Consider the following 9,721-nt stretch of genomic DNA (forward strand, 5'->3'; position numbering starts at 1 on the left):
CCGGGGGGGAGGGTGCTAGGGAGTAGGCCTACATGGGGCCCTTTCATGGACATCGCTATTAGTAGGGCTATGGTGGGCACAGACTTTTTCCGGGGCATTCGTCTAATCGGTGCAGTGGGGGTAGAAGTGGGGGTGTTCAATACGAAGGTCGGGTCAAAGGAGTACTAGATTCTCAATCTATGGCTGAGGTGTGATTCCCTATGTCACTGCTCCATGTTCATGTCGGGGGACAAAGGGGGTGACGTTGTCAACGTCCCATGTCCCACTGGTAGCTTGGGCCTTCCGCACTTGCGGGGCGTCTCCTATGCCAAGCGCTGTCAGAAAGGTGCTGGCCTCCGCCACATCGGTGGCCTTGAACTGGATGCCTTCTTTAATTACTGTGAGTGATCGAGGGGCAGTCCATCTATATGTTATCCCTTCTTCTTGTAGCCTTTGGGTGATGGGTTTCATGGTCTTTCTCCACATTAGAGTGGTGCGTTGAAGGTCTTGGAAGAGTGAGATCTTGTGGGCCTCAAAGTCCATAGGTGATTTATTATGGATAGCTCAAGCATCAAGCATCAAGGCTTGTTTGTCTTGCCTCGTTCCGCATCGCAGTATAATGTCCCTGGGTGCTGCAGGTGGCGCCCTAGGGGATTTTGCGATACGGTAAGCGCCGTCGTGTGTGAATTGCTTCGCCTGTTTTGCTGGGAGCAATGTAGTTATTAGGCGTCTTATGAGGTGCGGCAATTCCTCCGCTGTTACTGCTTCTGCGACCCCTCTGATCGTTATATTCTTCTGGCGGGTCCTTTCATCCAGTAAGTCTAGTCTCAGAGACATGTGTGAGTTTTGCTCTTGTAGTTTCCTCACGGTGTCCCTCACCTCTGCCAGGTTGCTTTGCAGGTCAGCTATGTTTGTGTCCGATGCCTGGATGCGGGCAGTGACCGCCCGTACCTCGGTCCGCACTGCTGCTATGTCTGCGGCGAACAGTTTTTGGATTCTGTCGAAGAGGTTATCAATGTCATGTTTTGTTGCAGGTTCAGTGTTGGCTGGGGTTTGTGGGGATGGGGGCCCTTCTGTGGGTGGTCCCTGTGTATTTTCACTCACCCCTGCTGTCATCTGGTAGTTATAGGCCTCTGGTTCGGCCTGTTCCAGCTCTTTGGGCCTGGGTGTGCGTTGAAGCAGCTTGCCGATGTCCTGTGAGTCATGAGGAATGGGTGCCTGAGATTTGTGGGATTTTTTGCCCATCTCTTCTGGCTCTGGTGCCTGCGCTTGCTGTTGATCGGGTGTAAGCCAGTCTGTATCCCACCAGGCCGTTGTTGCATGCGGCCTGTATTTCTGGCTGGCCGCGTGGGAGACCCTTGGGGGCCGACGTTTCTGTTTTGCACCCTGTTGAAAGAAAGGCATCGATGTGTGCCTTACGCTCTCCTGGAGCTGATTCTGGTCGCCCCGGTAGTTGGGGTGTGCTCGTTTAGGCGTTATTCGCTAGTTTCGTTGCTGGATTAGCGGAGCTCCCGAAATGGCGTCTGTGCCGTTTGCCCGCTAAGCCCCGCCCCCCTGTTTTTTTTTAAATGTACACTACTGTTACACCAGATATGAGTTGCACTGGTGTGACACTATGCCCTGGCAGGCCCTGAAACGCACACGTGTGAAGGAAACTGACTGCTATTGTTTCACAGTCAAATTTCTAAAAAAAATTTTAATGTACACTACTGTTACACCAGATATGAGTTGCACTGGTGTGACACTGTGCCCTGGCAGGCCCTGAAACGCACAAGTGTGAAGGAAACTGACTGCTATTGTTTCACAGTCAAATTTCTAATTTTTTTTTAATGTACACTACTGTTACACCAGATATGAGTTGCACTGGTGTGACACTGTGCCCTGGCAGGCCCTGAAACGCACACATGTGAAGGAAACTGACTGCTATTATATTACAGTCAAAAAAGTTTTTTGTTTTTTTTTAAATGCAAGCTATTGTGACACCAGATATGAGTGGTGGCACTGGGCAAGTGGGCACAGTATACGCTGTGAGCCTGACACACATGCTGGCAGGCAGGCAACTGCAATTAGATTACACAGGAAGGAAAAAAAAAGCAGACTGATGTTCTAGCCCTAAAAGGGGCTTTTTGGGGTGCTGTCCTTACAGCAGAGATCAGATGAGTCCTTCAGGACTGTAGTGGACACTGAATACACTAGCCTAGCTATTGATTTCCCTATTAAATCAGCAGCAGCTACACTGTCCCTCCTCTCACTAAGAATGCAGCTTCCGAATGAATCTAAAATGGATGACTGTGAGGTACAGGGTCAAAGTTACTCAATGATGATGAATAGGGGCGGACCGAACATCGCATATGTTCGCCCGCCTTGGCGAACGCGAACAAGCTATGTTCGCCGGGAACTATTCGCTGGCGAACTATTCGGGACATCTCTACTTAGGAAGCAACCCTGAGTGACAATCAATTTCACATGCTGTTGTGCAAATGGGATAGACAACAGGTGGAAATTATAGGCAATTAGCAAGACACCCCTAATAAAGGAGTGGTTCTGCAGGTGGTGACCACAGACCACTTCTCAGTTCCTATGCTTCCTGGCTGATGTTTTGGTCACTTTTGAATGCTGGCGGTGCTTTCACTCTAGTGGTAGCATGAGACGGAGTCTACAACCCACACAAGTGGCTCAGGTAGTGCAGCTCATCCAGGATGGCACATGAATGCGAGCTGTCGCAAGAAGGTTTGCTGTGTCTGTCAGCGTAGTGTCCAGAGCATGGAGGCGCTACCAGGAGACAGGCGAGTACATCAGGAGGTGTGGAGGAGGCCGTAGGAGGGCAACAACTCAGCAGCAGGACCGCTACCTCCGCCTTTGTGCAAGGAGGAACAGGAGGAGCACTGCCAGAGCCCGGCAAAATGACCTCCAGCAAGCCACAAATCTGCATGTGTTTGCTCAAACGGTCAGAAACAGACTCCATGAGGGTGGTATTAGGGCCCGACGTCCACAGGTGGGGGTTGTGCTTACAGTCCAACACCGTGCAGGACGTTTGGCATTCGCCAGAGAACACCAAGATTGGCAAATTTGCCACTGGCGCACATGTGACAGACGTGACAGAGTCTGGAGACGCCGTGGAGAACATTTTGCTGCCTGCAACATCCTCCAGCATGACCGGTTTGGCAGTGGGTCAGTAATGGTGTGGGTGGCATTTCTTTGGGGGGGCCACACAGCCCTCCATGTGCTCGCCAGAGGTAGCCTGACTGCCATTAGGTACCGAGATGAGATCCTCAGACCCCTTGTGAGCAGGGCCGCCATCAGAAATTTTGGGTCCCCTGACAAAGCACAAGGTCTGGGCCCCCCCTCCCTCCTGGGCCCTCCCACGCCCTACCTAGTCCACTAACAATGATGCAGGACTGAATATGGTGTGTATAGTGGAAGTGAATTAGAATGTGTGTAATGGATGTAGTGTTTGTGTGTATTAGATACTGTTTGTGCAGTGAATGCAGAGTGTGTGTTTGTGTAGCGGATGCAGTGTGTATAGTGAACGCAGAGTGTGTTTGAGTAGTGGATGTAGTGTGTGTTTGTGTAGTGGATGTAGTGTTTGTATGTACTAGATGAAATGTGTTTAGTGGATGCAGTGTCTGTAGTGGATGTAGTGTGTGTATTAGACGCAGGGTTTGTGTATAGGGAATGCAAAGTGTTTCAATTTTTGGTGGATGTAGTGTGTGTACTGTGAATACAGGATGTTTGTGTAGTGGATGCTGAGTGTACAGTTAATGCAGTGTGTATGTTAGAATGCAGAGTGTGTGTCAGTATAGTGAATCCAGAGTGTGTGCATAGTTTAGTGAATGCAGTGTGTGTGTTAGTGCAGTGAATGCAGAGTGTGTGTAAATTTGTAGTGAATGCAGAGAGTGTATTAGTGTGTAGCGGATGCAGAGTGTGTGTTTTAGTGTAGTGAATGCAGAGTGTGTTAATGTGTAGCGAATGCAGAGTGTGTGTCAGTATAGTGGATGCAGTGAGTGTGTTGGTGTGTAGTGTATGCAGAGTGTATGTTGTATTAGTGTATGCAGTGTGTGTGTTAGTGTATGCAGAGTGTGTGTTGTGTTAGTGTATGCAGTGTGTGTGTTGTGTTAGTGTATGCAGAGTGTGTGTTGTGTTAGTGTATGCAGTGTGTGTGTTGTGTTAGTGTGTGTGTTGTGTTTGTGTATGCAGAGTGTGTGTTGTGTTAGTGTATGCAGAGTGTGTGTTGTGTTAGTGTATGCAGTGTGTGTGTTGTGTTAGTGTAATAACTCTCGCGAGACCCGCGGAGTATTGCCATGGTAACCAGGTCTCGCAAGAGTTATTAGAAGAGAAGAAGCAGTGTGCTGGGCCCCCTCTGCGGTAACAGGGAGCCGGGGGCCCGCAGCTGCACACATAGATAGCGATATTCGCTATCTATGTGTGCAGAGAAAGAAAGTGGGGCCCTGATGGCGGCCCTGCTTGTGAGACCATATGCTGGTGCGGTTGGCCCTGGGTTCCTCCTAAAGCAAGACAATGCTAGACCTCATGTGACTGGAGTGTGTCAGCAATTCCTGCAAGACGAAGGCATTGATGCTATGGACTAGCCAACCCATTCCCCAGACCTGAATCCAATTGAGCACATCTGGGACATCATGTCTCGCTCCATCCACCAATGTCACGTTGCACCACAGACTGTCCAAGAGTTGGCAGATGCTTTAGTCCAGGTCTGGGAGGAGATCCCTCAGGAGACCATCCGCCACCTCATCAGGAGCATGCACAGGCATTGTAGGGAGGTCATACAGGCACGTGGAGGCCATACACACTACTGAGCCTCATTTTGACTTGTTTTAAGGACATTACATCAAAGTTGGATCAGCCTGTAGTGTGTTTTTCCACTTTAATTTTGAGTGTGACTCCAAATCCAGACCTCCATGGGTTGAAAAATTTGATTGCCATTTTTTTTATTTTTGTGTGATTTTGTTGTCAGCACATTAAACTATGTAAAGAACAAAGTATTTCAGAAGAATATTTAATTCAGTCAGATCTAGGGATGTGTTATTTTTGTGTTCCCTTTATTTTTTTGAGCATTGTATATATATTAATATTAAAATACACTTTTTATTAATGAAGTATGTGTTTATAAAAGTACTTAGATCATATATATATATATCCCTGTGTGTATATATATATATATATATATATAAACAAACAAAAGGGAAGGCTGCTCTCCGGACTTTTAAAACAAAAAAAATAAATTATTCAAATAACATTAAAAGCGACCAACGTTTCGGTCCCCGTTCGGGACCTTCCTCAGGGTCAAAAATAGGACAACAGGACAATACAGTACAGTGCATCAGTGAACAATATATACCGAAGTATTCAATCAACTTACTCACTCAGGTGTGTTCCCGTGCGTTCCCGCCGGCACCCCGTGCTCTTCCGGGTATGCACGCGCATCCATGTGCGTCACGCCCTCTCAATTACGTGCCTACGTGTCGGATTACCCGTCACCCAGGAAACCATGTAAACATAACAGCCCGCTCGTAAAAGCCAGTGCTGTGATCAATAGGACGGAAGAGCCTACAAGTGTAAAAGTATGAAAAAGTGCTTAAAAGTGCTTGATATATGGAAGCGGTCTAATACTATAAGCAAGTGGAATTTGCTGATAAATAACTGTGCTTATCATAAAACATAGTATAGGCATTAATATATCCCAATGCCCAAGTAACATATAAATTAACATATAAATTAACCCCCTAAGGGTATAGTGATAACGTGAAGCAATGCTATACTCTAGTTAAATAATGTATAGAGTGGTAAAGTGCTACTAATCTCCATAAAGTGCTGGTGATATATTTAAAGTGCTGGTAATAACTACAAAGTGCTAGTGATATCTGTAAAGTGCAAAAAACAACGCATAAAGTAGCTTAAAACATCAAAAGACTGTATACAATCTAAAAGCCCGATACAGTCCGGAGAGCAACCTTCCCTTTTGTTTGTTTCTACATATCTTGGAGCTCTGGTGGTGCGCCCGGCATTGGACTGTCTTTCAAGCGTGAGTGCAGGGGATATATCTATTTTTATATATATATATATACACACACACACACACACACACATATATATATATATATATATATATATATATATATATATATATATATATATATATATATATATGTGATCTAAATACTTTTTATTAAATTTAAAAACTGTTTTATAACTTTTACAAACTTTTTGCCTGAGAGTTCAGGCACTCTGAATTGGGACTATATGGTTTGATTACCGAACAACCGCACAAACAGAGACCACCCTGGAGCTTGTTAACACCTATTAACTTGCAATGTTTCTCACAGCAGTGTTCTAATTGCTCGTCTGGGTGGCCCGATTCCTATGAACAACCATAAGGTGGCAGCCATCTTGTTCGCATGAACACAGGCAGCGGTGTTTGGGCATGAATCTCATGGAACTGAAATTGGATACAGAAACTCCCAAACACCGCTGAACTTCCATCATCACCTGCATTTGTGTCTATTCAGCTTAGAAGGGCACTGTTCAGTGAGATCATTCGTCTAGATGAAGGGAACAAGCTCCAGGGTAAGACTATTTACTCCGTTCGAAGTTTGTTCATTTGCAAACTACCGAACTAGACTGACCGCAAGCCCTGATACTCTGAAACAGTTTTTGGCATGAAACCATGCGTGCGGTTGGTCAAAAAGAGACTTCCAGGAATTTCCTGAACCCCTGCTCTGATCTGGGTGATTTTTGGATATATTGTTCACCCAGATTAGGGCTCTCAGTGGATGTGCTTTTATGGGGATATGTTGTATTTTGCGGTACTTATTGGACTTTATAAAAATATGTGTTTTTTCTGTCTAGGGATAATTAAGTTATTTTATTATCTAACTTAATTGTATCACAGGCAGAGGCAAGGGATTGTGTACTGTATGTGGGAGTATAGTTCATTGTTACAGTGTTTTGATTGGCTTGTATACAGGGCCGGCCTTAGGGGTGTGTGAGCTGTGCGGCTGCACAGGGCGCCATGAAGCAGGGGGTTGCCGTGCGGCCAACACAGCTCACACATGGCCAGCCGGAATTTAATTTACTGTGCGGCGGGGGCGGAGCTAAAAGGACTGGATAACTGCTGCAGGGGAAGCAGGAAGGAGTCCCTGCTTTCCCCAACAAACAGTCTCCAGGAGCTGCACTGCCTCCATAATGAACAGAGGTAACTATGTGTGATTGTCAGTGTGAGTGTGACTTTCTGCCTGTGTGTGTGTGTGTGTGTGTGTGTGTGTGTATGACTGTCTGCTTGTGTGTGTGTGTGTGTGTGTGAGTGTGTGTGTGTGACTGTCTGCCTGTGTGTGTCTGTGTGTCTGTGTGTATGACTGCCTGTGTGTGTCTGTGTGTGTGACTGTCTGCCTGTGTGTGTGTGTGTGTGTGTGTGTGTGTATGACTGCCTGTGTGTGTCTGTGAGTGTGTGTGTGTGTGTGTGTGTGTGTATGACTGCCTGTATGTGTCTGTGAGTGTGTGTGTGTATGACTGCCTGTGTGTGTGTCTGTGAGTGTCTGTGTGACTGTCTGCCTGTATGTGTGTCTGTGTGACTTTGTGTCTGTGTGACTGTCTGCCTGTGTGTGGGTGTCTGTGTGTGTGTGTGACTGTCTGCATGTGTGTGTATGACTGCATGTGTGTGTGTGTGTGTGTGTCTGTGTGTATGACTGTCTGCCTGTGTGCGTGTGTGTGTGTGTCTGTGTGTATGACTGTCTGCCTGTGTGTGTATGACCGCCTGCCTGTGTGTGTGCGTGTGTGTGTATGACGGTCTGCCTGTGTGTGTGTGTGTATGACTGCCTGTGTGTGTGTGTATGACTGCCTGTGTGTGTGTGTGTCTGTGTGTATGACTGTGTGCGTGTGTGTGTGTCTATGTGTATGACTGACTGCCTGTGTGTGTGTGTGTGTCTGTGTGTATGACTGCCTGTGTGTGTGTCTGTGTGTATGACTGTCTGCCTGTGTGTGTGTGTCTGTGTATATGACTGTCTGCCTGTGTGTGTGTATGTGTATGACTGCCTGTGTGTGTGTCTGTGTGTATGACTGTCTGCCTGTGTGTGTGTGTGTGTGTGTGTGTGTGTGTGTGTGTATGACGGTCTGCCTGTGTGTGTGTGTATGACTGCATGTGTGTGTGTATGTGTGTGTGCATGACTGCATGTGTGTGTGTATGTGTGTGTGTGTGCGTGACTGTCTGCCTGTGTGTGTGTGACTGTCTGTCTGTGTGTGTTTGTTTGGCTGTCTGCCTGTGTGACTGTCTGCCTGTGTGTGGGTGTCTGTGTGTGTGACTGTCTGCATGTGTGTGTGCATGACTGCCTGTGTGTGTGTGTCTGTGTGTATGACTGTCAGCCTGTGTGTGTGTGTGTCTGTGTGTATGACTGCCTGCCTGTGTGTGTACGTGTATGACTGTCTGCCTGTGTGTGTATGACTGCGTGTGTGTGTGTATGACTGCCTGTGTGTGTGTCTGTGTGTATGACTGTCTGCCTGTGTGTGTGTGCGTGTGTGTGTCTGTGTGTATGACTGACTGCCTGTGTGTGTGTGTCTGTGTGTATGACCGTATGCCTGTGTGTGTGTGTGTGTGTATGACTGTCTTCCTGTGTGTGTGTGTGTGTGTGTGTGTGTATGACTGTCTGCGTGTGTGTGTCTGTGTGTGTGCATGACTGCATGTGTGTGTGTGACTGTCTGCCTGTGTGTGTGTGTGTGTGTGACTGCCTGCCTGTGTGTGTGACTGTCTGCCTGTGTGTGTTTGTTTGGCTGTCTGCCTGTGTGTGTGACTGCCTGCCTGTGTGTGTGGATGTCTTCCTGCGTGTGTAAGGCCGTCTGACTGTGTGTGTGTGTGTGTGTGGCTGTCTGCCTGTGTGTGTGTAGGTGTGTGGCTGTCTGTGTGTGGGTGTGTGTGTGGGGCTGTCTGCCTGTTTGTGTGTGGCTTTCTGCATGTAAGTATGTGTGTGTAAGACTGTATGTGTGGCTGTGTGTGTGTGTGTGTGTGTGTGTGTGTGTGTGTGTGTAAAACTGTATGTGTGGCTGTCTGTGTGTGTGTGTGTCTGTCTGCCTGTAATTGTGTGTGAGTGTGTTTATCTACCTGTGACTGTGTATGTGCGTTACTGCCTGTACCTGTGTGTTTCTGCCTGATCCTGTGTATGTGACTATCTGCCTGCAACTGTGTGCATGTGTTGGATTTGACAGTGTATATGTATAACTGTGTGCATCTGACTGTGTGCACATAACTCTGCAAAAATATACACCTGCATTCACACTCAGGCTTAAATGCATGTTTTTATCTGAATTAAATAACCATCACACACAGCCAATAAACCCTAGCACAAATATCACTTACAACCAATACATGCATATCACACACTGTTAATACACCCATTACAAATATCACACACAGCCAACACATAGCATACATACCACACACAGTCTTAACACCTACTATCACATACACAGACAATACAAGCATTACATCATACATGGATGACGGGGGGGGGGGGGCTGTGAAGATTTTTCGCACAGAGCGCCTAAAGGCCTAAGGTCAGCCCTGCTTGTATACTTTGTGTCCTGTGCCCAACAAGGTGCACCTGGGCCTCCATTAAACTGCTATTCCTGCTTATACTCCAAAACTTGGAGGGAAAGAAGATTTGCTCCTGTGTCTGCTGTTCCAGCTTGCAGGGGATTCAATGGGGAAAGTCCTTGTAAGGACTAGAGCTAATTCCCC

This window comes from Pelobates fuscus, chromosome 1 (assembly GCF_036172605.1).
Source record: "Pelobates fuscus isolate aPelFus1 chromosome 1, aPelFus1.pri, whole genome shotgun sequence".
Classification (NCBI taxonomy): Eukaryota; Metazoa; Chordata; class Amphibia; order Anura; family Pelobatidae; genus Pelobates; species Pelobates fuscus.